The sequence below is a fragment of the Callospermophilus lateralis genome, chromosome 12 (genome assembly GCF_048772815.1).
Source record: "Callospermophilus lateralis isolate mCalLat2 chromosome 12, mCalLat2.hap1, whole genome shotgun sequence".
Taxonomy (NCBI): Eukaryota; Metazoa; Chordata; class Mammalia; order Rodentia; family Sciuridae; genus Callospermophilus; species Callospermophilus lateralis.
Genome location: NC_135316.1, coordinates 30,767,952 through 30,792,101, shown reverse-complemented (window position 1 = coordinate 30,792,101; position 24,150 = coordinate 30,767,952). Strand labels below are relative to the sequence as shown.

General features: G+C 41.5%; 1 protein-coding gene across 2 annotated transcripts in view; it reads right to left on the bottom strand.

The window, feature by feature from the left end:
- LOC143411875 (phospholipid-transporting ATPase IB) overlaps positions 1-24,150 on the bottom strand; it is a 606,876-nt gene that overhangs the window by 47,269 nt on the left and 535,457 nt on the right. The gene's annotated exons all lie outside the window — the stretch shown is intronic.

The window sequence follows — 24,150 nt, the reverse complement described above, 5'->3', positions numbered from 1 at the left end:
GACCTCCATCATTTCATCCAATGAGTTTTGTTAGAAACTGTTGCATAGTGGGGCAAAGCTTATAGAGGAAGTGAGAATGGAGAGGCCAAGAATGAGTGACCTTGGGGACCCTTGCAGGCACTGGGCTTGGAAGACCCCAGAACAGCTCTGTCTAGGCTATACAATGAAGGCTGGATTCACTCTGGCCCCAGCCTGGCATCCGAGAATGAACTCACTCATTGATTTCTATTTTCTGCTCCAACCAGACAGCTACACAAGCTATAGATCCTGTAGCTCCATGTGCCCTGTGGGCCTCCCCACCCCTGTGTCCTCAGAGCAACCCCACCTTTAACCCTGAATACCCATGCTTGCCTTTCTGGCCAATCCATACCTAACCACAGCTCTTTGCCTCTGAGCTCCATATGTTACTGGGCTTGGTATTTCTTGGCATTTAAGACAATTCAGCTCAGAAGCAGTGATGTTTGGGGTAAAAGAGCCCAATTCCAACTCTGGCATGGGAAGACTTGCTTTCCTTTTCTAAAAATGAGAATACCAGTTTTTGAAAGAAAAATTTAAAACCTTAAAAATATGTGAGAACATTTTTGCCATATGAATTAGAACTCTCATCTCATCCTAAGAAAGGAATAAAATGTATGAATAAGCAGCAAGACAAGAATATTTCTAAGAGTGTTATAATAGCAAAGAAATAAGAAATAAATATCTAAGGAGAGGATTTATTAAATATATTATGATACCTACATACAACGCCCTTTGGTGAAGCCACTAAAGAGACATATAATTGTATGTTTGACATAGAGATGTCACATTATATTTCTTTTTTCTTTTTCTGAAGTTCCCTTATCCAAGAACAGATCCACCTAGGAGGAGCATAATGGCTTTCAATCATCTTACTGAAATGTCATTAACAGAAGACGATTAAACTCATAGCATGGAGGAAGTGATGGAAAATCAGATACTACACCCACAGCCAAGAGGAATTTGCCCCTTTGGCCTCATTCTGTCCCCCTCTTTCTTAACAACTGCCCACCTCCCCCACTTCCTCTCCCCTATGAAGAGGGTATATGAGCTTCTAGACCTCATTGACTTATTTGGTACTTGCCCTCCTGTGATGTCCTGTGCCCATAAATAAACATGTGTTTTTTTTTTCCTCCTGTGAATCTTTCCCTTGTTAATTATTGTCAGTATATTTAAAGACTCTAGTCTGATGAAGATAGGGGGAGAAATCTGCTCTGTCCCCACCCATTATACCCACATCAGTGCATCTTTGAGTTAAGTGTTAGGCATGACACATATGTCAAAATACATTGGTGTATGCCATCATTTTTATAGTCCTGTTCTGGCATGTTCTTGCCTTTAAAAACAAATAATTCTGGGACTTCATAAACAGTGGGGTGGCCCACCCTTGATGGATTTGAGAGTAGCTACATGCTTACATATTCTGGAGAAACAAAATGGTAAATCTAACAAGTGTCTGGGTGACATCATTAGTGATTTGTATTCTTGTATCACTTTGTATCTCTACTTCCTGTTTCTTTTTTTTTTCCTGTTCTCTTCTAGCAATTTTATAGTTTAAGTTGTTTTGTTTTCATCATTGACTTATTTTGAATTGAATTTTATATCTGTTGTACATTAGGGATACAATAGCATATTCTCACATGTAGATAAACAACTGACCTGGGACTAGTTGATTAAGGGAATTTTCTCTCCCTATTCAATGATTTTTTGGCACTCTTTTTTTAAATTTTTCTTTATTTTTCTCCTTTTTATTCTTTTCAAGAAAAGATGACACTATATATTAGGAAAATATATCACTGTAAAAGAGGACTTAACTTTACAATTGCCTTTTTCTTTTATAGAAAAAGAGTTTTACTTATTTATTCACCTCTCCTACAACCAAGAAAACTGCAAGGAAGGAATGGGGTAGTCTCCCACTGGAAGACAGCATCTCTGGAGCCTGGTGGGACTTGGGGACTGGTGCTCACAACAGATGCCCAGGCTGGTGGCTGGCCCATGGAAGGGGGATCTGTGCAAGTTCTACTTGTGAGGATATATGCAGGGTCATCTGCTAGGTATATTTCTCAAAGAATACAGTCATTTCACAATAATAAAGTATTATTTAAAATAGATTCTGAAACCCAGGGAACTTCAGTTGCTAAGGAAAAAAAGGAAAATGAACTTTAAAAAATCCCCTATTGGAAACACGAAGACCCCATGCCAAATTAACAAAAGTTAAATGGAGATTTGAAAGTATTGTTGTTCTCTTTGGGGATGAGTCGAGATGACGGAGATAGAACCCAGGGTCTTTTGCTTGCTGGGCAAGTGCCCTACCACTGAACTATATCTTAGCCCTTTTATTTTTTATTTTGAGGCAAGGTCTCACTAAGGTTCCAAGGTGGGCCTCAAACTTGCCATCCTCTTGCCTCAGCTTCCTGAGTAGCTTGGATTACAGGCATGCCTCTTCATGCCTGGTTCCTGTTGTTGGTTTTTAAAACAAGGAGCTGTGAATATATTGTGTACATAACTAATCTTAAAGGTGTGTCTCAGGAAGGCTTCTGACCTGATTTTCACAAACTGAGATTTGGAGTCCTAAAACCCTCCTAAGGCCACAGCTTTAAAATGTTTATTGAGCTGGGCTAGGTGACAAATGGCCCCTATACCCACTCCCCTGAATGCTATTAAGTGAGGTTTTAAAAAACATCCTTATGATGTGCTAACAGTCCCAATGGGAAGAATGCACCTTCAGTTAAGATGACTCAACCAGCAGCTGCTAACCAGTTAGGCGCCAAATGTGTGGGACCCACGAAGCAAGTTATAAGGAAGTGAGGCTCAGGTGGGTGGGATTACTTAATAAATTAGGATCCAGGCTGGTGAGAGCCAGGTGCAAGTCTGATGTCAAAGCCAATAAATTGGACAGCTCTGCCTTGGATTAGACAGGGGCATAAACCAGGGACAACCATAAACCTGGGCATCAGGGATGCACAGACATACCTATCCACAGTACTGCTGGACCAGCCATGACCATGAAGGTGGTGCAGCTTAGAAGAGACTTTATAAAAGAGGCTAGAATGACTGGAGCTAGGTCAGGTTGTGAATTTGAAAAAATGTGATAAAGACAGAAAAGGCAATAGTTTGCCTACAATAAGAAGGAGACTAAGATTCACTGAATTATCATGATGTGGCAAGACTTCTGGTAAGCACTGCACTCAATGCTCCAGAGGCCCCATTTTACAAAAATAAAAACAAACAAAAACAAAACACTGTCTACAGTTTCCCTCAAGCACTGCCACCAGAGAGTAGAGTCATCCAGTTCCAAACTGAGGCCTCTCTGTCCTTGGACCCTAATCACACCCCTAAGTGGGAGGAAGGACAAACTTCCCTCTCCCCTCCCTGCATCTGTATCTCCAGAAAAGAGAGAAGAGAATGCGTCTAAATTTAAAGAGAGCACAGTACTCCTGGTAGCCATTTAACTTCCATTTAATACCTCCTGCACTAACCTTAAATTTTAGGTAAAAGAAAATTGGGAAAACTTATGATGTTACTAAAGCACAAAAGGGGGAAAAATGTCCAACTCATCCTGAGTCAGCAACAAAAACACATTAATAAATTAAGACTGAACCCTAAGAATAATTGGATTTGTAAGAATACTCCTCCCCTCTCTCTCACCTTTCCCTCCCAAAATTCTTTTCCATTCAAAGGCCAAAAAATTCTTCAGGTTTGTTTTTGAGGTTTGGCATTCTAAAAAACCTTGTTTTCTATGAATGTGCATGTCAAAAGCTGAGTAAATCCTCTTCTCCTTTTACTACGAGCTGTTTTGGGAAGGGTAGCAATGTACCCTATGAGTCTATTTGGTCAGGATGGCTGTGCAACAGTCCACAGGAGTGGGACTTGTAGGTCCCTTGAAAGGCTTGGCTCAGAAGTGCATGTGCCTTGCACACTGTCCTCTGCTGAGAATGCAAATTCTCAGCACACGTGGAAGGAAGGACAGCTGAGTGTTAACTTTTGGATGCAGCAAGAAAGAGAATACCATGATCAGAAAGAGTACTCAGTTACCGACCATGCTAATGTGGAGGGAGGAGGGAGGAAGCAATCCCAGGCTGAAATCTAGTTCTTCATTTCCTGTAATCATTTACACCCACTCTCCCCCTTACTCACTGCCTATTGCCTGGTGCCAATTTTAAGCTTAGATTTACTGCAAAGGGGGAAAGACCTCTCAGTTCAATGTTTGGCAACATTCTCCGAAGAGGATTCCGAAGCCCTGTGTGAATGCAGATGAATTTTCAAGTAGCACCTCGATCCCATAAGTATCTTTATATCTACAACCTCTCAAAAACTACCCCCATGCCTGATCCTGAGGAGACTGCACTGGCATGTCAGAGCACACCTGCACAAAGGAAATTTGAACCCATAGCTTCAGGCATAAAAATCTGCCAATTTGGCCTCACCATTACCTGTGACTGAAGGGGGTAGAGATTAAATGTCCATCTAACCATATCATTGCTACAAACGTAGCAGCATATGAACAAAGATATAACAAGTACACTCTTTTTGACATTGGGGGCTTTACTAATTTTTTTTTATTGTTACTTCAGCATAAGGAAGTTTATCAGTGAACCTTACTATTGGGAAACCTCTGAAGTTAGGGGTGATTCCTTGATATAACGTGATAACGGTTTCTCAAAAGCATCCCCTATTTTTTTGTGTGTGATGCTGGGGATAGAACCCAGGGCCTGCAGCAGGCTAGGCAAGTGCTCTGGTACCAAGCCAAATCCCCAGGCTTCCCCTACGCTTGGGACAATCATATCTACCCTGCTAGAGGTTAGGCAATGCTTTTAGAGGGTTATAATTTAAACACACTAAAATGCACAAATCTTAAATATTTAGCCTGAAGACTTTTGACAACTGTCTACACTTGGGTAACAATTGCCCATAATAAGATACAGGACATTTCCGTTACCCCACTGAGTCCTCTCCACCCTCAGGAGGCAATCGCTGGTTCTGATTTCTGCCACTACAGCTAAGTTTGGCTAGAACTTCAGTTAATTAGAATGACAGAGTACGAATTCTTTTGAACCTGGCTTCTTTCACTCAGCATAATGCCTTTGGGATTGATCCATTTGGTTGCATGGATCTGTAATTCATTCTTTTTAAATTTTGGATAGTATTCCATTGTGTGAACATACCACAATTTGTTTATTCAGTCTCCTGTTGACGGACATTTGGGTTGTTTCCAGTTTGGGCCTATTATTGAGAACAAGGCTGCTATGCACATGTTTGTACAAGTCTTCTTTTGTGGACATATGTTTCCATTTCTTTTAGGTAAACACCTGGGAATGGGACTGCTTTGTCATATGGAAAGTGTAAGATTCATTTTTTAAGGAACAGCCAGAGAATTCCTCAAAGTGGCTGACTGAACAAAGCAAACGTGTGAGCACTCCAGTTGCTCCAAGTCCTTGCCAACGTCCAGTACTGCCATCTTTTTTACTTTAGCCACTCTTGTGGTTCACTGGGGTAATGATATCATGCATGTGTGTAAACTACACTGAGAAACATTACCACCATCCCATGGGCTACCTAATAGGAAGCCCCAGGGCAGGGGGGCTGCTCTCCACTGAGTGGCAGGCCAGCCCAAAACTGTTATTAGCTCCTGGAAGAAAAACCCTGCGGTGAACCAAGGACACTACTCTTCCCAGGAATATAACATGGGGTGCACTTTTGTTTTCAATTCAGTGGTAATGTTTAGACTCTTGTGTATTCACTAGGTTGGTGAGAAAACATTTCCCAAACAGGGTGTGAAGAGGCAGACTGCTATTACTATAATTTGCCTACTGACCAGCTTGCCAGAGAGAAAGGTGAGAAAATACCTCATTTTTCTTTTCTTTTTTTTTTTTTTGTGTGTGGTACTAGGGGATTGTGGATACAGGGGAACTCTACCACTGAGCTGGAGGGTCTTGTTAAGTTGCTGAGGCTGGCCTCCAACTTGTGTTCCTCTTACCTCAACCTCCTGAGTCACTGGGATTACAGGTGTGTGTCACTACACCAGGCTGTTCCTCAAATCCTTAACTGATTTTCCTTTCATAAGTCGTGGTCATTTAAATTTTCCATTTTTCTCTTTAGCAGATTTATCTAATTTTAGAGAACAAGTGGTTGATCTAATCCAGTGGCAGTATTGTTTGTATTTGCTTGTTTTCCAGTAACTTGGCTAAGCCATGATAGTCCTCCCTCAGTATCTTCAGGGGTGGTCCAGGATGCCGAGGATACCAAGTCCTTTCCATAAAATGGTATTGCAATTGCATAGAACCTACATGCATCCTCCTATAGACTTTAAATCATCTCTAGGTAACTCACAATATCTTAAACAATATCAAGGCTTTAGAAATAGTTGTTATACTATGGTATTCTTTAGGAAATAGTGACAAGAAAGGGAGTGTGCATGTTCAGTATGAACACAAATTTTTTTCTCAAAAAAAATTTTCGTCTGGGGTTGCTTGAGTCTACTGATGCAGAGCCTGTGGATAAGAATGTGAAGGGCTGTTTGGATATCAAGACAGGGCAATTCTTAACACCATTCTGCATAGAGTGTGGTATGGGGAAGGTAAGGCAGGGAAAATGCTTATTGCTGCTCTGGGGCCATGTGATGCTATATTTCTAAGGTGAAATGGGCTGGTTTAAAACTGGTACTGGGTGGTTTTAAAACAAGCAATCTGGAGTCTCTTCTACTTTCAGGAATGACATAAAATGAGCCATGTTTGCTGAAGACACACTGTGGTCTCTACCACCCCTGTTGTGGGGGCCGCTGTCCAGATGCCAAGCCTGTGCATCAGCTGTGATCTCCTCTGGCAGGGGTGATACTGCGGCTTCCAGAAATTATGCTGGGCCCCGCGCTTCTGTGGCGTATCGTGTGTATTGTGTGCTCACAGGCAATTCTGACAATCATTTTTTTCTAGGCTGCGAACCTTGTGTGGTTTTACTGAAAACCTGGAAAGGCACTGTGCTGACACAGCAAAGCTATCTACCGTCCTGAAGAGAAAAATGAGATGCTAACAATGGCCAAGCCCCTGATAATTTGGAATATTCTATTCTACATGAAAGCACAAGATTTAACACAGATACTGATGAAAATGAGCAGATGACCATTTCTCCTTGTCACCATCTGAACTCTGAGAGAAGAGGAGATGGGCACTGATCTCTTGCCCTCCCCACATTGCCCAGAACTTGGGGCCTGGAATAGACACTTTCATTTCATTTGTTCCCTGGTAGCTGTGGTGTTTGAATCACACCTGGGCAGCACAATCGGAAGATCAGCCAGACACGCAAAGTGGGGCAAGGAGGTGATTTGCACACCCCTCCTTCCACAGAGAGGAATCAACCTCTAATAAAAAGCCTGGTGAGTGCACAGCTGAGGAAGGGCATCAGAAAGGAACAAAGAGAGTGACCAGAAGTGTTTCTGAAGAGGCTGAGGGGGAAATGGGCTCTGTGAAGGTCTGAACTGCCTGGTATTGAATTTGCTTAGGCTACTGTAACAAAATGTCACAGAATGGAATAGAGAGCCTACAAATTGGGAGAAAATCTTTGCCACCCGTACTTCAGGCAGAGTATTAATCTCCAGGATGTATATAAAACTCAAAAAAATACAAATTAAAAACCAAAACCAAAAACCCCCAATCAATAAATGGGCCAAGGAATTGAACAGACAGTTCATAGAAAAAGAAAATTAGTCAACAAATATGTGAAAAAATGTTCAACATCTCTAGCAATTAGAGAAATGCAAATTAAAACTACACCGAGACTCCATCTCACTCCAGTCAGATTGGCAATTATCAGGAATACAAGTAATAATAAATGTTGGCAAGGATGTGGGGGAAAAGGTACACACATACATCATTAGTGGGACTACAGATTGGTGCAACCACCCCAGAGAGCAGTATGGAGATTCCTCAGAAAACCTGGAATGAAACCACCATTTGACCCAGTTTTCCTACTCCTTGGCATATACCAAAAGGACTTAAAATCAGCATACTACAGTGAGGTAGCCACATCAGTGTTTATAGCAGCTCAACCCTCAATAGCTAAGCTATGGAATCAACCTAGGTGCCTTACATCAGTTGAATGTATAAAGAAAATGTGGTACACATACACAATGGAATATTACTCAGCCTTAAAGAAGAATAAAATTATGGCATTTGCCAGTAAATGGATAGAACTGGAGACTATCACGCTAAGTGAAATAAGCTAATTCTCAAAAACTAAAGGCTGAATGTTCTCTCTGACATGTGGATGGTCAACTCACAATAAGTTGGGGGCAGGGGAGAGGGAAGAATAGAAGTTCACTGGATTAGACAAAGGGGAATGAAGGGAAGGGATGTGGATGGGAATAGGAAAGACAGCGGAATGAATCAGACATGGCTTTCCTGGTTCATATATGAAATCACGACTAGTGTAACTCCACATCATGTACAACCACAAAAATGGGAAGTTGTTTTCCATGTATGTTTGATATGTCAAAATACATACTACGTCATGTATAACTAAAAATAACAAATAAAAAATTAAAATAAAAGTCACAGAAAGGGTGACTTAAGCAATTGATATTCATTTCCTCAGAGGTCTGGAGGCCAGGAGTCTGAGATCAGAGTGCCTGCATGGTCATGTTTCTTAGAGGCTGGCTCTGGCTGGCAGACACCCCATCTCATTGTGTGCTCACATGACTTCTATTTTCTTCATTACAGAGTGCCAGGGAGCTCTCTCGTGTCCCTTCTTATAAGGACGCTAACAGTGATTCCTGAGTGAGTTTTGACTGGGAATTGGATCCAAAAGATTATGATCTGCTCCAACTTGTCAGGAGAAGTTTTTTCATTGATATTATCAGGTGGAAGAGTCAAGTTACATGTTACTTCAGATTTCCCAAATTGATACTGCTAATAATTTGCTTATTACTGACAAATAGAACGTGTTAATATTGATGGTGTGCAGATAGAAAGCTAAAACCTGCTTTTTAATTTTTTTGATGGTACTAGGTATTGAACCCAGGACCTTGTGCATGCTAGGCAAGTGATCTACCAATGAGTTACACCTGAGTAGCTCTACCAATGAATTTTTATTTTGAGACAGGGACTTGCTAAGTCCCCAAGGCTGGCCTAAATTTGTGATCCTCCTGCCACAGTCTCCCAAGTTGCTAGGTTTAGAGGTATGTGCCACCCTGCCTGGCTGATATCTGTTCTTTATACTTAAGTATAAGCACTACTCACTGTGCTAATGCCTATCCATTACCTTCTGCTTTTGTTAAACAACTAAGGTGAACATCCTCTCACTGTGGCATGCCAAGCAATACTTCTTATCTCTGTAGGACAATAGGCAGAGTACACACTCAGATGGTACCAACAACTTTGTTCCCAAATAGAAAAGAAAAAGGAAGTGATAATTGTTCTTGAAAAACGTCCATGTAGCTCCACATCTGAAGTCTGCACATAGTGCTCAGCTCAGGAAGAGAAGGGACATTCTCAGTGCAAGCTGTGCTCCAGAACCTTAGCTGCTTCCACGGGGCTGAGATGTCAGTGAGGTATCCTCCATCCTACAGAGTCAAACTCTGGTAGAACATCCAGCTCTCTGCCATCTGCTTATCTTATCCTTATCATAGAATGCAAAAGGATTTCAGAACTGGGGACCATCAGGCTTTTCTGCAGACAGGAACCATAGCTGAAGACAGATAGTAATTGTCTCTGATGGTGACAGAGACTTCTCCCACTCTGAGAGCTGGCCTTCTAGATACTCCAGCAAGCTGCCACCCACGTGGCTTGATAGGGGTGACTCTGGAAGGACAATCTCTCCAGTCTCTTACTTTTCTACTTGGAATTGATGATGATGTAGATGATGAAAATCACAAAATTCATAGAATGTATGTGCACACAAATGTACTCTAAATATGAGGCATTTTATCTCATTAAAAAGACCCCATCTATCACTCCTTTGTGCATTCACAACCATCTTAAAAAAGCTAATATAATCTAGGAGCTGAGGTTGTAGTTCAGTTTGTAGAGCACTTACCTAGCCCTTGTGAGGCACTGGGTTTCATCCTTAGCACCACATAAAAAATAAATAAATAAAATAAAAGGTATTGTGTCCATCAACAACTAAAAATGTTTTTTTTTTTTTTTTTTTTTTTAAAAAGAAGCTAATATGATCTGGAGATTCATGTATCCTGAACTGGAACTCCAATGTCCTGGTCATTACATTAAATCACAAGACAAACCAGACATGTCTTCCTGGATCTTCAGACTTGCCCACATATTTGGGAAACAGGTCATTTCTGTTACAACCAATGACATTTTCACATTACACCTGATTGATTTCTTTTTACCTAAAACCAGGATCCTGAAATAACTATCACTTTTGAGGTGCAATGACACAAGGTAGAACCCAGACCTCCCAGGTGTGTTTCTTCTCCTCTCCAGTGTTGGAGGCATCCATTCTACAGACAAGTCTGAGGATGGCGGAATTAAGAGTCAGGAAGGCCCATCTGGGATTGAAAATAACTTAAGACAGTAGGTGGCCTATCAGTGGGCCTAGGATGTCCTGGGACCATGTAAGCAGGACAAGATGAGCATGCTGGGGTGGACACTGAAGGCCAGGAATAAACCACGCTTCCATCATGATTTTTCTGAGATCTAGGCTCTCTTGGTCACTGTGAATCAAAATTGTTTTCCCCTTCCATCTGGCCGTACCTCTCAATTTGTCTCAATTGATATCTCACAGTTGAGATCTACGAGAAGGACTCTCAGGAGGGGAGAGACATGCTCTTGGGAACACAACCACTGCACTCGGTCACCTCACTATGTGACAGTGAACAGGAACTGAGACAGCAGGGTCACGGGGTTCTCAGTGACAGTCCCAGTAGCTGAGCATGGTGGTAGAGAGTGAGGGTTTCGGTTTCAGACGGACCCAGGATGAAACTGTACCTCCAAGCCTTAGACTGCAGCACCTAAATAGACTAATTAACCTCTCGGTGCCTCAGTCTCCCCCTTTGTAAAACCAAAAGCATCAGTGCCCATCTCACAGGGTTGTCATGCCTGGCATACAGTTAGCTGTGTTCCTATTCCAGAACATTCCATTTCAGCAGAATCCCAAGAAGCCCTGGGGCTAACCCTTCAAAAATAAGCACATACTTCTTCCTTCCTCAAACTCTATCTTGCTCCCCCCAACCCAAACATCTGTAGGGTGCCTCGTGGTAATCTCGAGACAGCTCTGACTGTAAAATGACTTAGCTGGAGCAAATGAGCTCAGAGGCTGGCTAACGGTACCAGGCGTCTGAGTGCCTGCCAGCTGGCTGCCATCCATCCCTCAGCCAGCCTGCCCGCAGCAGAACAATCCGGGGACCCTGCGATGAGACATTTTCTCCAGTGTTTTCTTTAACTCTGACAACTGCAACTGAAATTTAGCAGCAGCTTGTAGGCCCCTAGGGGGTTTCTTCCACATAGTTTCCCTCTCTCTCTCCCCCCAACCCTTTTTCTCCTCACCCCTGGTCTTTCTCTTTTACCCATTTTTACTACTTCTCCACACCAAAGTTCATGCTTCTTTTTTTTTAAAATAGAAAAAAAAAGTGTTTTGGGAGGGGCTAAAAGAACTTAATAAAGATTTCAGGATAATCCAGTGAAGACTGTAAAATATCCATTGTGGGTGCCAAATTAAGAATTAAAATAATAGTTCTGCTGAGGGTGGAGCCAGTGGTAGGGTGCTTGTGCAGCATGTGCAAGGACCGGGGTTTGATTCCCAGCATTGCACACATATATATGAAATAAAACAAAAAAACAACAAAACAACAACAACAAAAAAAAAGCACAAAAAAACAACCTTCTTATGATTAAAGTTCATTTCTTTCTTTTGTGAGACTAATAACTAATAACTTCACAGTGACAGTCTTCCTGCAGCCAGCACTGTTTGAGCACTCCTGATGTGTCACCCTCTCGGTTACTTAGTAGAGACACAGAATTGAAGCAAGCTCATTCTCCCATTCTGCCCCCACAGTCATCTTCACACATTTGACAGAACATGGTGCATGTCATTAGATTAGTGGTTTGTCTATATGCACACACTGCTGGATACAGTATGCCCTGCAATAACTCCAAACTCTCACGAAGAGCATCCCAAATAATACACATGGATATTATTTGTCTAAAACCAACACTCACTTCCTTCCAACACTTCTCTAGCATTTCTTATTTCTGTCAATGACACAACCAGTTTCACGCACAAGTGAGAGATGGGCCTTGGTTTCAGCTTCTACTTTCTTCTATCAAATCTCGCTTCTCTGGCTACTCCCATATGTATTATTTATAAGCCTCAGACAAAAATCCTGCAAGTGAGATACGATTTAGTAGGCTCAGTAATTGAGCAGCTCACCTAGGATCATGGGCAAGGGGCTGAGTCAGGACCAGAATCTGGGTCTCTCAGATTCTACAGTCACTGTCTATTTCAGAGACAGTTTCACAGATCCATATTCTTTGTTTTGTTTTATGGTACTGGTGATTAAACCCAGGATGCTCTACTACTGAGATATATCCCCTATCCTTTTTATTTTTTATTTTGAGACAAGGTCTCATTAAGTTGCCTAGGCTGGCCTAAACTTTCCATCCTCTTGCCTTAGCCTCCCAAGTTGCTAAGGTTACAGGTGTGCACCACCACACCTGGCCAAAGATCCATATTCTTAATAGGCAACCACTTTACTGTCTCATAACTTACTAGCACTTACTGTAGTACAATTTGCTAGTATTTCATTAGCTTTTATTTTAATCAGTCATAATCCTTTAGATATGTATAATTCAGATTCCATTTTATCCCAGAAATCCTAGTCTAGCTATAACAGATATTCATTCATCTTTTCACTATATTTCTGACAGTGGCCATTTTCTACTCTGCCTAAAATGTAATATCTTAAAATGATGATTTCAATCACTGGGCCGTGTGCAGAGACTGTCATTATGATCCCGCAGCACCGTTGTGCACACTGAGCAAGCAGCCATGCATCATCACTCAACATAGCCAAAGCCGTTCCATCTTGGACCTGGTTAACACATGCCGAGGGGCACATCCACTAACAGAGGGCTGAAACTCTGGATAGGCTGCAGGACTGGATTGGCTTTCATGGCTCCTTGTTATTTCTAGCAGGACAAGTCCCATGAAAGTTGGTACTCATGAAGCAAAATGGTCACTTAGTCTTCAAATCATCCCTGAGGGCATCAATAGTTTCCAAAATAATCATTTTTATAAAAGAACAGTCACTTGAGTAAGAAGAACAAGTCTCCAGCTGACAACATAGCATTTCTCCAGGGATTTCAAACTTGTAAATGCTCAGACTGAACTCTTCTAGAGATGCTAGGATTCTTCTGAGAATTAGAGACAAATCCCCCATACAGGGGTTGGATTGCAGGCCATTTTGATGCTCTCCAGGTTCAGTCCCTGGAGGCCAATGCTCTTGCTCCTCTCTCTGCAGCCAGCAGAGCATTATGGGGGCCTCTGCTTAGACCCTTCCTTCACATGCAATGCTCAGGACAACCTGGATGTGAAAAGTTTGCTTGACAATGTTTGATATCCAGCAGTCAAGTGTCCTGGCCACTGTCGGCAGGAAGGTAGTCTACTCAAAATGAGATACTACTCATCCAGGTGGGAAATGTCACATTAGATCCTCTTTGATATTTACAGGCAGACATCTCTTCCAGGTAGATAAAAGATTTCATGGTGATCACTTGCTATCTGTGGGGATTGGTTCCAGGATTCCGGCAGATGCCAAAATCCACAAATGCTCAAGTCCTTTGTGTAAAATGTCATAGCATTTGCCTAGAACCCATGCATGTCCTCCTGTGTATTTCAAACCCTTTTGAGATGACTTACACTACCTAGTACTAAGTAAAAGCTATGTTAAATTGTTACCGTACAGTATTGTTTAGGAAACAACGATAAGAGAAAACGTCTCTATGTTCTGTATAGATGGGATTTTTTTTCTGAACATTTTTGAAAAATGTGGTTGGTTAAAAAAAAAAATGGATGCAGAACCCCTAGGAACACAGGGCTGACTGGATTTAAAAGTTTTTAGAAGAAAATAAAGGAGAATATATTTATTACCTTGATTAGCTTTAAGAAAATATACAAACTGCAAAACCCAGGAAGAAAGTGATGAGTTTGACAGTATTAGAGTGGAAATCTTTTATACAAAAGACACCACAAATGAAGCTAAATGAAAGCCACAATTTGAGAGATTGCCAATGTGCATTCCATTCCCAATTCTACACCCTTGGGAAACTCATCCAGGTCTATAAACGTATATGTTTAGGAATGTTTGCTGCAGCATTTTTGGTAATTACTGGAAAGAAAGAAAGAGAGAGACTTTAAATGTTTATCGATAGAAGAAATGAATTTGGGCATATTTATATAACTGAAAATGGATTAAAATGAATGAACTACAACTATATATAAACTTCAAAAACAGTTGACCCAGTATTGAGAAAGGTATTGATTCAATTCATACATATAAAGTTTCAAAACCCTGCACAGTCAACACAATGTATCACTTACATTTTCTACAGGTTTGTACACATAGAATACATACAGGAAAGCTGTCAACATTAAAGAGAATATTTCTCTGTCAAGGGGAGAGAGATCAGGAAGGCAGCTAGGGGGATTCCACAATATGGTTAGTATTGCATTTATTTTCAAAAGACATTAAGCAAGTGGCATGGCCTTTGTCTCTATGTGTGAAATTTGTCATAGATTTTGGTGAGTTTCTTTCTTGGATTCCAGTTCATGACCCAGTGGTATGAAGTCCAGCACAAAATTCTAGTTTTTTTATGGTTATTTTTGCTACTTTTTTTTTTTTTTTTTTTGTGGTGCTGGGGAAGAGACCAAGGGCCTCATGCATGCCAGGCAAGTACTCCATCACTGCGCCACAACCCAAACCCTGAGATGCTAGGTTTAAGGGGTGGCCCACAAGTGTGGACTCATCAAGGTATAGTTCAGTGGGTGCCACTACTAGGACTGCACAGGAAATAAGAGGGACAGTCCTTGTCCTGAAGCAGGTTTGGGTCAAGGTAGGAGAAATAGAGAAATACATTTGAGGTAGAATAGAGTAACACAGATTCTAGAAGAGAGACCCTTGTGTGTGGTTCATTAGGTTCCCTTCTGAACATGAGCAGTCTGAGTGAGGACAGAATCTGTGAGCTCAGTGAGAAGGCTTCTGAAACAGCCGAGGGGCACATGTGAACTCGGACTGGAAGTGGGGAGCGTGGAGCTCCAGCAGAAGCAGAAGCCAGCAATGGGAGAAGGAGGACCAGGGCTGGAAGACCCGGTAACTCTGAATTTGTTGGAAAATCAGGAGGTTCTAGTTTTGCAAAGTGTGAGAAAAGGTGAGTCTGGAGTTCTCAGTGAATATGAGGCTGCTGAGGCCCACTGTGAAGCAAGTAAAGAGCTCATTCATCCTGCTTATCTGCAAGACCCCAGTGAGTGCCTGAAACCACACACACACACACACACACACACACACACACACACTATGGTTTTTCCTATATCCACACACAGTAAATTTTAATTTATAAATTAGGCATAATAAGAGATTAATAATAACTAACAATAAAATAGATTATAATAATATACTATCCTAAAAGGCATGTGAGGCACATGCCTATAATCCCAGCACTCTGCAGGCCGAGGCAGGAAGATTACAAATTCAAAACCAGCCTCAGCAAGTTAGAAAGACCTTGTCTCCAAATAAAAAATAAAAGAGGGTGGGGATGTGGCTCACTGTTGAGTGCCCCTGGGTTCAATCCTTGATAAACAAAACAAAACAAAAAACACAATATTATGCGAAATGTGGTTTCTCCTCTCTCTTAAAGAAGGTTACTTGAACACAAAGACTACAATACTGCAACAGTAGATATGAAAACCAAGAGACTAATGGGTGGGTACTATATGTAACATGGATACACTGAACAAAGGGAAGATTCATGGTTTAGGGGTGGTGGAGTGGGATGGTATGAGATTTCATCACACAACTCAGAAAAGCACAGAAGTTAAAACTAACAAATTATTTCTGGAATTTTCTATTTAGTGTTTTTGGACCACTAAAACCTTAGAAAGCAAAACCACAGATAAGGGGACCATTACTGAACATGTGTTCTGTGCTTGCACTCTCGGTCCTGTCAATGAGTAAGCTCACTTTATTTTCTTAACAACCTGGAAGATAGGCACATTTGTAATTCCTCTTTCACAAATAAGTTAGCTTGATCAAGAAATGTCAAATAGTTTAGCAGGTCACATGGCTGAGATGGGACAGAATCACTATTTGAATTAGTCATCTGAACCCATAATTTAAGCTCTCAGTTTCTTTCAAGAGGTAGGCTGGTACTATATTCTTTTTGCACATGCAGACATGTGAACCCGCAGAAACATCCAAGATCATAAAGAAAGGGAATATACAATAAGAAAAGGCTTGAGGCTAGAATCTGGATGACACTTGAATTGGGAGGTTGAGAGAGAGAGAGAGAAGGAGTTATACCTCAACACAGTCTTAGTCAGGGAGTCTTAGACCTGGGCTGGAGCTATATTTTGAAAGTTAAGGGAAATTTTAGGGAGGACAGTGGGGGAGGACAGAAATAGGAAGTAACAAATATGTAAATGCAGGGAAGAGGCCAGAGGGAGTTTGCCAGAAAGACAAGATAAAAGGGAAGGAGAAAGAAGGAAGAGAGAAAGAATCAAGAGGGGACTAGTGAAGAGTGACCCCAATGTGGGTGACGGTGGTGGCTTCAGGAGCCAAGTTGGAAGAGGTGACTACGGAAGTTCAAGGCCAGTTCTTAAATCAAGAGACGGAAGGAAGATCACATCAGTAGGTGACTCTCTGAAATGACATCTGGGTATTGAGGGAGATGTTGAAGACACCCGTGGGGAGTGATCTTGATCTCTGTGGGTAGGTAGAAGGTGAAATCATGTGTTCAGAGCAAAGGAGCAGAGAAGCCAGAGACCTTTGAAACTAGTGCTTGGAGAACAGGAAGTGGGATAAACAAGAGTTGACAATCAGCTTGAATGGGTGGATATGTTCAGGGTCCAAATCCTTGGATTTTCCATGAAAATACAGCACAGCCTAAGAGCACAGAGCTAAGCAATCAAAGGCAGGGGATGAAAAGGTAGAACCAAAAAGGGCAAGAGAAATATGGACAAGAATGAATTATCTATTAAATGATTGATTCTGGAGACTTAGTGGTAAAAAGAAAGACGATGCTGGAAGAACTGGTGAGAGTATATTAGTATTCTATAAGGTCGAGAGCTGAATAATGATAGTGAAGGGGAAGCGCAGGATCAGTGGGAGCAAGGGCCAGGAGGCAGTGGAAAGGGACTACTCAGAGCTGAGGGGAATCAGCTGCAGGATCCTGTAGAAGACACAGATGCCAGTGACTGAGGTGTGGAGGGGTAGCCTTGCTGGGGATGGGAGGTGGCTGTGCAGAAGGGACCTCACAGGAGCTTGGGAGGTCCAAGGATCATGCAAATATGCTAATAGGGCAGTTGTCCACATAGGTAGAAAAATCCTTGGTGATGGGGAAACGAAAGGAGAGTGAAAATTGGTGCAGTGCTCTCCCAAGGGGTGCTATGAGCAGATCCATGAGAGAAGATCCAAGAGAGAAGGCCTGAGTAATGATTCAGGAAGGGCTCTGTGGACTCCTGCAGCCTGGGTCCACGTCTGAAAATAAGAGATGCATTGGGATGTATAGTAGGAAAGCTGACTGAAGAATGTTAATAACAAAGCAGAACAAAAAGCAGATAAAGAAATATCCAGATCCAGTGACTTGAATGCTTTAAAAGGAAAAAATGCTTTTTGAGTTCCAGTAATGAAGCTATTAAGAGATAGGGTCTACGGGAAGGAAAGATGGTATAATAAGTGGGTAAAATATATATATACAGGTAAAAAGATCATGTTAGTGAAAGCTGGAGTAGTTCACCTGAGGCAAGCAAAAGAAAGAAAGATGCATTTCAATCCAATGAATTGTCTCTCGAATGTGCTAGAGACGCTCATGACTTCTTTGCCATTATAAAGAAATGCCCTTTTCTTCCTAGCTCCTTTAGTGATCAGTCTCACCTTGAATCAAAGCCTGTCTCCCCACTCTCGGTATTCCAAAGTGCAGCAGCTGCCTGGACTTGGAGGCTCCTGGGTGACCTGACATAGGAGCAGGCAATCCATTTCACATCCTGTTTGTGCCCTGGCTCCCATTACAACCGTAATTCAGGCGAAACATACATGTATGTTTAGGCGTGAAAGTTAACACCACAGACAGTAATATGAAAGACTACATATGTGTGGTGGGGTTAATTTACAGTTTCTGTGGGATCCATAACTTTGCAATTTCCTGGCTTTGGTCTGTACAGTCTTTCAGACTCAACATGTTATTAACTTTTTCTTTAAACCAGCTATCTGTCTTTTGGCTAGTATTCCCCATTGTATTAGCGTGCATATTTCCAAGTGGAATATCATGTTGTAAAAGTTTGTTCACTTCCTCTCATCTCTCTCAGTCCATCTGTATATTTTACATCTAACCTCTTGGGTCTTCACCTTTTCTGGCTCTGTAAATTTAATTAATGTACCTTTGACTTTCTTTACCAGGTCACTCTTGAAAATTTACATAAAACAGATCCGCTTTTTTTTTTTTTTCATCATACCCTAATGGAAACACTTTAGCTACATTTCCCTCTCCAGTCTATTTCAATTTATCTTTTCCATATATCTTCTCTAGTTTTGAAATTCTCAGATGCAATCAAACATGAATACTTTGAGTGCCCCTTCTATAGAGAGCATTCTGTTTGTGGCATACCCCGACTTATGTAAATAACAGTTGACATCATATGCTCTTCATAAAATCATCCAGATCCTTCTGATGCTTTTGCTCCCTTCTGAGCTATTTCTTTTGCTTTCACTGGACTGTTCTATTTCTCTATTAATCTTGGAGAATTGAAGATGTTTTCAGAGAAAGAAAAGCAAAATACAATAATACGATTTTTCCTCCATTTTTCCAGAAACAGAACCAGTGAGGTTACTTTGAGTTGCTATTCCAAATAAATAAATAAATAAATATTTTAAAAAAGGAATGGGTTGGGGATATAGCCTAGTGGGAGAGTGTTTATCTAGCATATGCAAGAACCTGGGATTCCCGGCTCTGCAAAAAGAAAACACCTAGCTAGTTAAATGAATTAATTATCCTACTACACTTGAGATTTTTGACTCAGATTTTGTATTTTTTGCGAAGGTACAACTTGGCTTTCCTCATATTTTTACTTGCTTACTAACTATAAAATTTAATGCCAAGGATACTCAACTTTGTGTTTCCTTTATCTTCTTTTCTTTTAAAACATTAGTAAACCAGTGTCAGTTACTTTGCTCTCCTTATTTACAACTTCCTTTCTCCTTAGTAGAAATATTTTTATACTTACTGCAAAAAAAGACATATATACATTCTCTCAAACATCAAGTCAAAACTAAGGAAGTCATAGCTGGCCGTATGTCTTTGATTGTCATTCTTCCAACTGAAATCCTTAATTGGCTATAAATACATTGGCAATAGAATCAATGAAAGAGAAAAGTCTAAAGATGCTTTCTGAATTCTATTCCTCCTAGAATCCCCATTTAAATATTGGCCTTCTTATTAAATTCATCTTTAGTGATCATGACCAGTCAATAAAATTCTCATCCAATCATCTATTTCTTTGTGATTCTTCAGTTGGATTTTTAAACCAATAGTACTTACTGACATGTACTAACCCATACGTTGGGTAGTATGTGGAAATACTTGGGAAAACAGGAAGCTAAGCCTGGTTGGCATTCACCTGAGCAATGCTGAATGAAGCCTGTAAGTGGGACACTGAGCAGACTGTAAAACTCTACCCTAACCTTCAGAGTTGTAGGCTTCAGACCTCTGCTAATGTCCTGGACTGTGAGCTGAGAGGTAGACAGTACCACTGGTAGAGTAGCTGAAGGGACTCCAGGACAACCAGATAGGAGCAAGAAGAAATACTCTGTGTTAAGTTAGGGGAAATGGGCCCAGTCTTAAGGTAAATTTCCCAGGGGTGTAGGGAACCTTCTGACATTCTGCAGTCTTCCAATGACTCACCATGGAATTATCAAGAGGATCCTACTCTGACGCTTCAAAATCAAGAACTTATTCAGGACAAAAGAAAATTCAAGGGTTGGAATTTCTTCCCCCTCTTCACTTGGCTTGACATGAAGATAATGTTGTACTAGTTTTCTTCCAATTAAAGGACACCAGGAAACATCATTTTTGAGTCCTGATATGCAGGCCCACTGAGGCTTATATCATGGATGTTCTCACTGAAGGTTCGGCAGGGCTGTCTGCATCACCACAAAGAATTACTTCCGCAGACACTCAGGCCCATGGCCTCCCCCAATCCTTCCCTATAATCCCCAACATCTGTTCTATGTCCATGCTGACCAAAGGGGGAATCAGCAAAAACCGGCTGTCAGATGAGCAAACGTGCTCTCAGGGTGTCAGCAGGGCCTATGATTTCAGCTGAACAGGCCGGATGTAAGCGCTGCTCCAGCTTAGACCACTCGCGACACAGAGGAAACACCTGCTCAGAACTCATCCAGAGGAAAAGTGCATTGAGCATTTTTGTGGGGTAGAGGTTGACAGCAGTGGTTTGGATTGCAGAACTCCAGGTATTCAGGGGCACTATACAGCCCAGATTTGTAGAGTTGATGCTCACAGGTACTTATTCAATCTTTCCACTGAAGAAGAGCCATCTAAAATTAGTTTGTATTTTATTCTTTTATAGTGACTCCCATGTTACCTTATTTGGGACTCAAGCCTAATACCTATCATGAAAAAGAAAAAATAGTGTGCAGTTTTTAATATGGTGCTTGATTTGTTTGGGGAAAACAACAGAACCCAAAGTAAAGTGAACCTTCTGTCAGCAAATTATACTACAATAATGAACTGCTTCTCTCCCTAATCAACAGCTCAGCAGGGGAGGGTGACCAAACTCATTCAAGTTGGATATCAGTAGAGAGAGTTTTATTTATTTGCTGTATTGCTTTTTTTCCAGATGTATCCAATGACAAAAAGTGAATATGAATTTTAAAAATGAGGCAACAAAATTTAACATGAAATATCAAGTGAGACAATATGTCCTTTGGGTGAGCAGCTGTTCTAATCCACCATAATTTAATATGGTGAGTTTGATGACTAAGTAACTTAATCTAATGAGCATGAGTCTACCCATCTGTAAACTGGGGCCATCTTATCCTGATGTGGTGGTTGTTGAGCAAAAAATAGCATATACAAATAGTTTAGTAGAGTACTTGGCATTTACTAAATAGTAGCTGGGATTTTTAGTACATTCTTGAAAACTTTGGCAAAATCTAACCCCCTGGAGTGGTGTCTGAGGCCACTCATGGATCAGTCCTGATCACCGAGAACCCCACTCATGACCCTTGATCACCAGCAGCCTGCAATATAACCATGCTGAACTGTCTCAATTTCTTAAAATCCTCAGTGTGTGTGTGTGTGTGTGTGTGTGTGTGTGTGTGTGCCTTTGTCCATCTTGTTCTTCACTCATCTGACAGTTTTCCATTCCACCATTGTTCAGACTTTGAGAATTCTCTCTGCTTCAAGATTCAGTTCAAATATTACCTGCTCCATTTCTCCAGGCAGAATTGCATGCTTCCTCCCCTGGCTGTGATGATCACAATTCTACAGATACCATTTGCTGCACAATGACCATGTGTAACGCACAGTGTTGGTAACTTGCCTCTCCTTCCTTTAATACACGAAGATGACTTTACAACAATAGTATTATCCTCCATTTGACAGATGAGAACAGACTGGTTCAAAGAGGTAAATTTTCCTAAGGTCACATTGCTGGCCAGGGGTAAGAAGCACCATCTGCTTGAAGCCCACAGACTCTGTAGTATGTGCTCTTGCCACGGTGCCCTGGGATTCTGTATCATACTCAATGCCATGCTTGCTCGTCTATTTATTTGATTAAACAGTCTCCTATCAGTAGGCATGTGTTCAACACATCCCTATATCCTCAGTGGTTGGTACGTCACAAGCAGATATTCATAGATTCACTAGAGACAAAGAAGGGCAAAATGTTTTCTATGTAGTGCCCCATACATTGTAACTTCTATATTTTCTGTTTTATTGGGGTATAAATATCTGAGAATGAAGTTAAGGCCTACTGCTGGAGCAACACTCGGGTAGCACCAATTCATAAACTTTTTTCAACATCAAGTAATTTTGTCTGGATTCTCAAGTTGGCATCAGGTAAAGTTTTCCTCTTGGCTTTTGGCTTAAGCCCTGCCTCTATGTCTGTTTTGAGCTGATTAGTTGCAAGTATACACTCCATGATGGGCCTATAATGTGCTCACAATCAGACCAGGTGGCCAGGAGATACAGCTGATCACCAATTGCCTTTAGGTCTTACCATAGTCATGATTCTAGAAATAAATTCCCCTGGAGATCTGACTCCGGATTCCATCTTCAGAGAGACTCACATACATGACTACTACAACCGAACCTACTACAAGAAACTATCGTTTAAACTGCCTGTGGTTAGCTAGTCACCTATGTAGACATTCTGCTGACCTCAGCTTGAGTGTCCAGTCTGTCTTATGCCCTTCGAGGTTTCCCTGGACTGGGTTTGTGCGCAGCATTGAAGCTGGATTTATTTTATGACTTTGTGAAAGCTATGTGCACAATTGCCCCTGTCTTCCCTGGTCCACTGGCTGCAGCTGACTGTGATGGCCTATTTTCTGTGTTAATCATGATCATTATTACTATTTACTGAACATTCATCCTGAGCCAGGCATTGAATATGAATTTTAAAATAACACAGTGAACTCTATGATGTTGGTATAATCGCTACCATTCTTAATTCTGCAGGTGACATACAAGGCACAAAGAGATCAGGTGATGTGTCCAAGGCCAAGCTGACAAGAAACAATCTATCTGGGGGCTCCTGTGTTCTGAACTGCCATGCAATACTGTCTCTCAGGCAATCCTGTGACCTTTCCAGCAAAGACCACCTGTGAAAAGTCAGAGGGGAATCCGGAAACATGCCCACCAAACCAGGCAGAAAAATTGAGATGGGCAACCCTGCTATGTAATCTGCTATCAGTGGAAGGAAAAGCTGAGTAAACAAAAGTGGTAGTAAAAGTTCATGTACAGCTCATAACAATGCTCTGGTAATGGGGAACCTAAACAATAAGATAAAAGTGAAATGGAGGGGGGCACTGACTATGGCTTCTTTCAGGTCTTAAACCCCACGACTGACTTCCCCACAGGCTTTGAGCAATCAGAACACCCAAGACAAATCCCATAAGCATACTTAATTGAATAATCCAGATTCTGTTTGCTTGGGTTTTTGAAGCATCAAAACAGTCCTTTATATGCTTACTTTGGCTCCCCTGCAGTTTTAATTAAGCCTCCCAAGGCTCACAAGCATATTAAAATGAGGTGGAAAGAAAACCTGCAGCCTTTGATGACGATGACCACAAGGTGCAAGGATTCTGGTTTGATCTCTCACTAGAGCAGCCACAGCTGATGCTCAGAGTCGACCCAAAGGGAAATTTTCCTGTTTATTTTCCTTTGTGGGGAGGAGATGGCGATTACTCAAGTGATGAAAAGGCTTCTTTCTTGGGACAAAACGGGCACCATGGAATCCCCCCTGCAGAAGACTCCCTGTCGTTCCTGCTTTGACTGTCCCAGGAGACTGAGGTGGGCACTCTTTCCCAATGACCACACTGGAGGCCTTCTTCCTGTTTGATCCTCTTTGACATTCACATTTAGTATTAGCTGAGCCAAGGTACTTTAGTGCCACTTTTTTCCTACCTCAGGGGGATGAAATCACTTCAGGCCTACCCTTGCGGTAAGTTTACGATAGGCCCTCAAACCTCAACTCTCTGGCTCTATCCTGTCTTGGATGCCACTTCACAAATCTTACCAAGTATGTCCTTTCTGAGGTTGACCATGAACTTCAAGATTCTTCTCTTGAGTCAAGGTTTTTTCTAATTTGACTCAGTTGGGTTCAGGTGTTTGCAACAGGTTGCCTCAATAGCATGCAGAGAACGCCAGCTGCCTGGGCCCATCTGGGGTCTGATGCCCATCA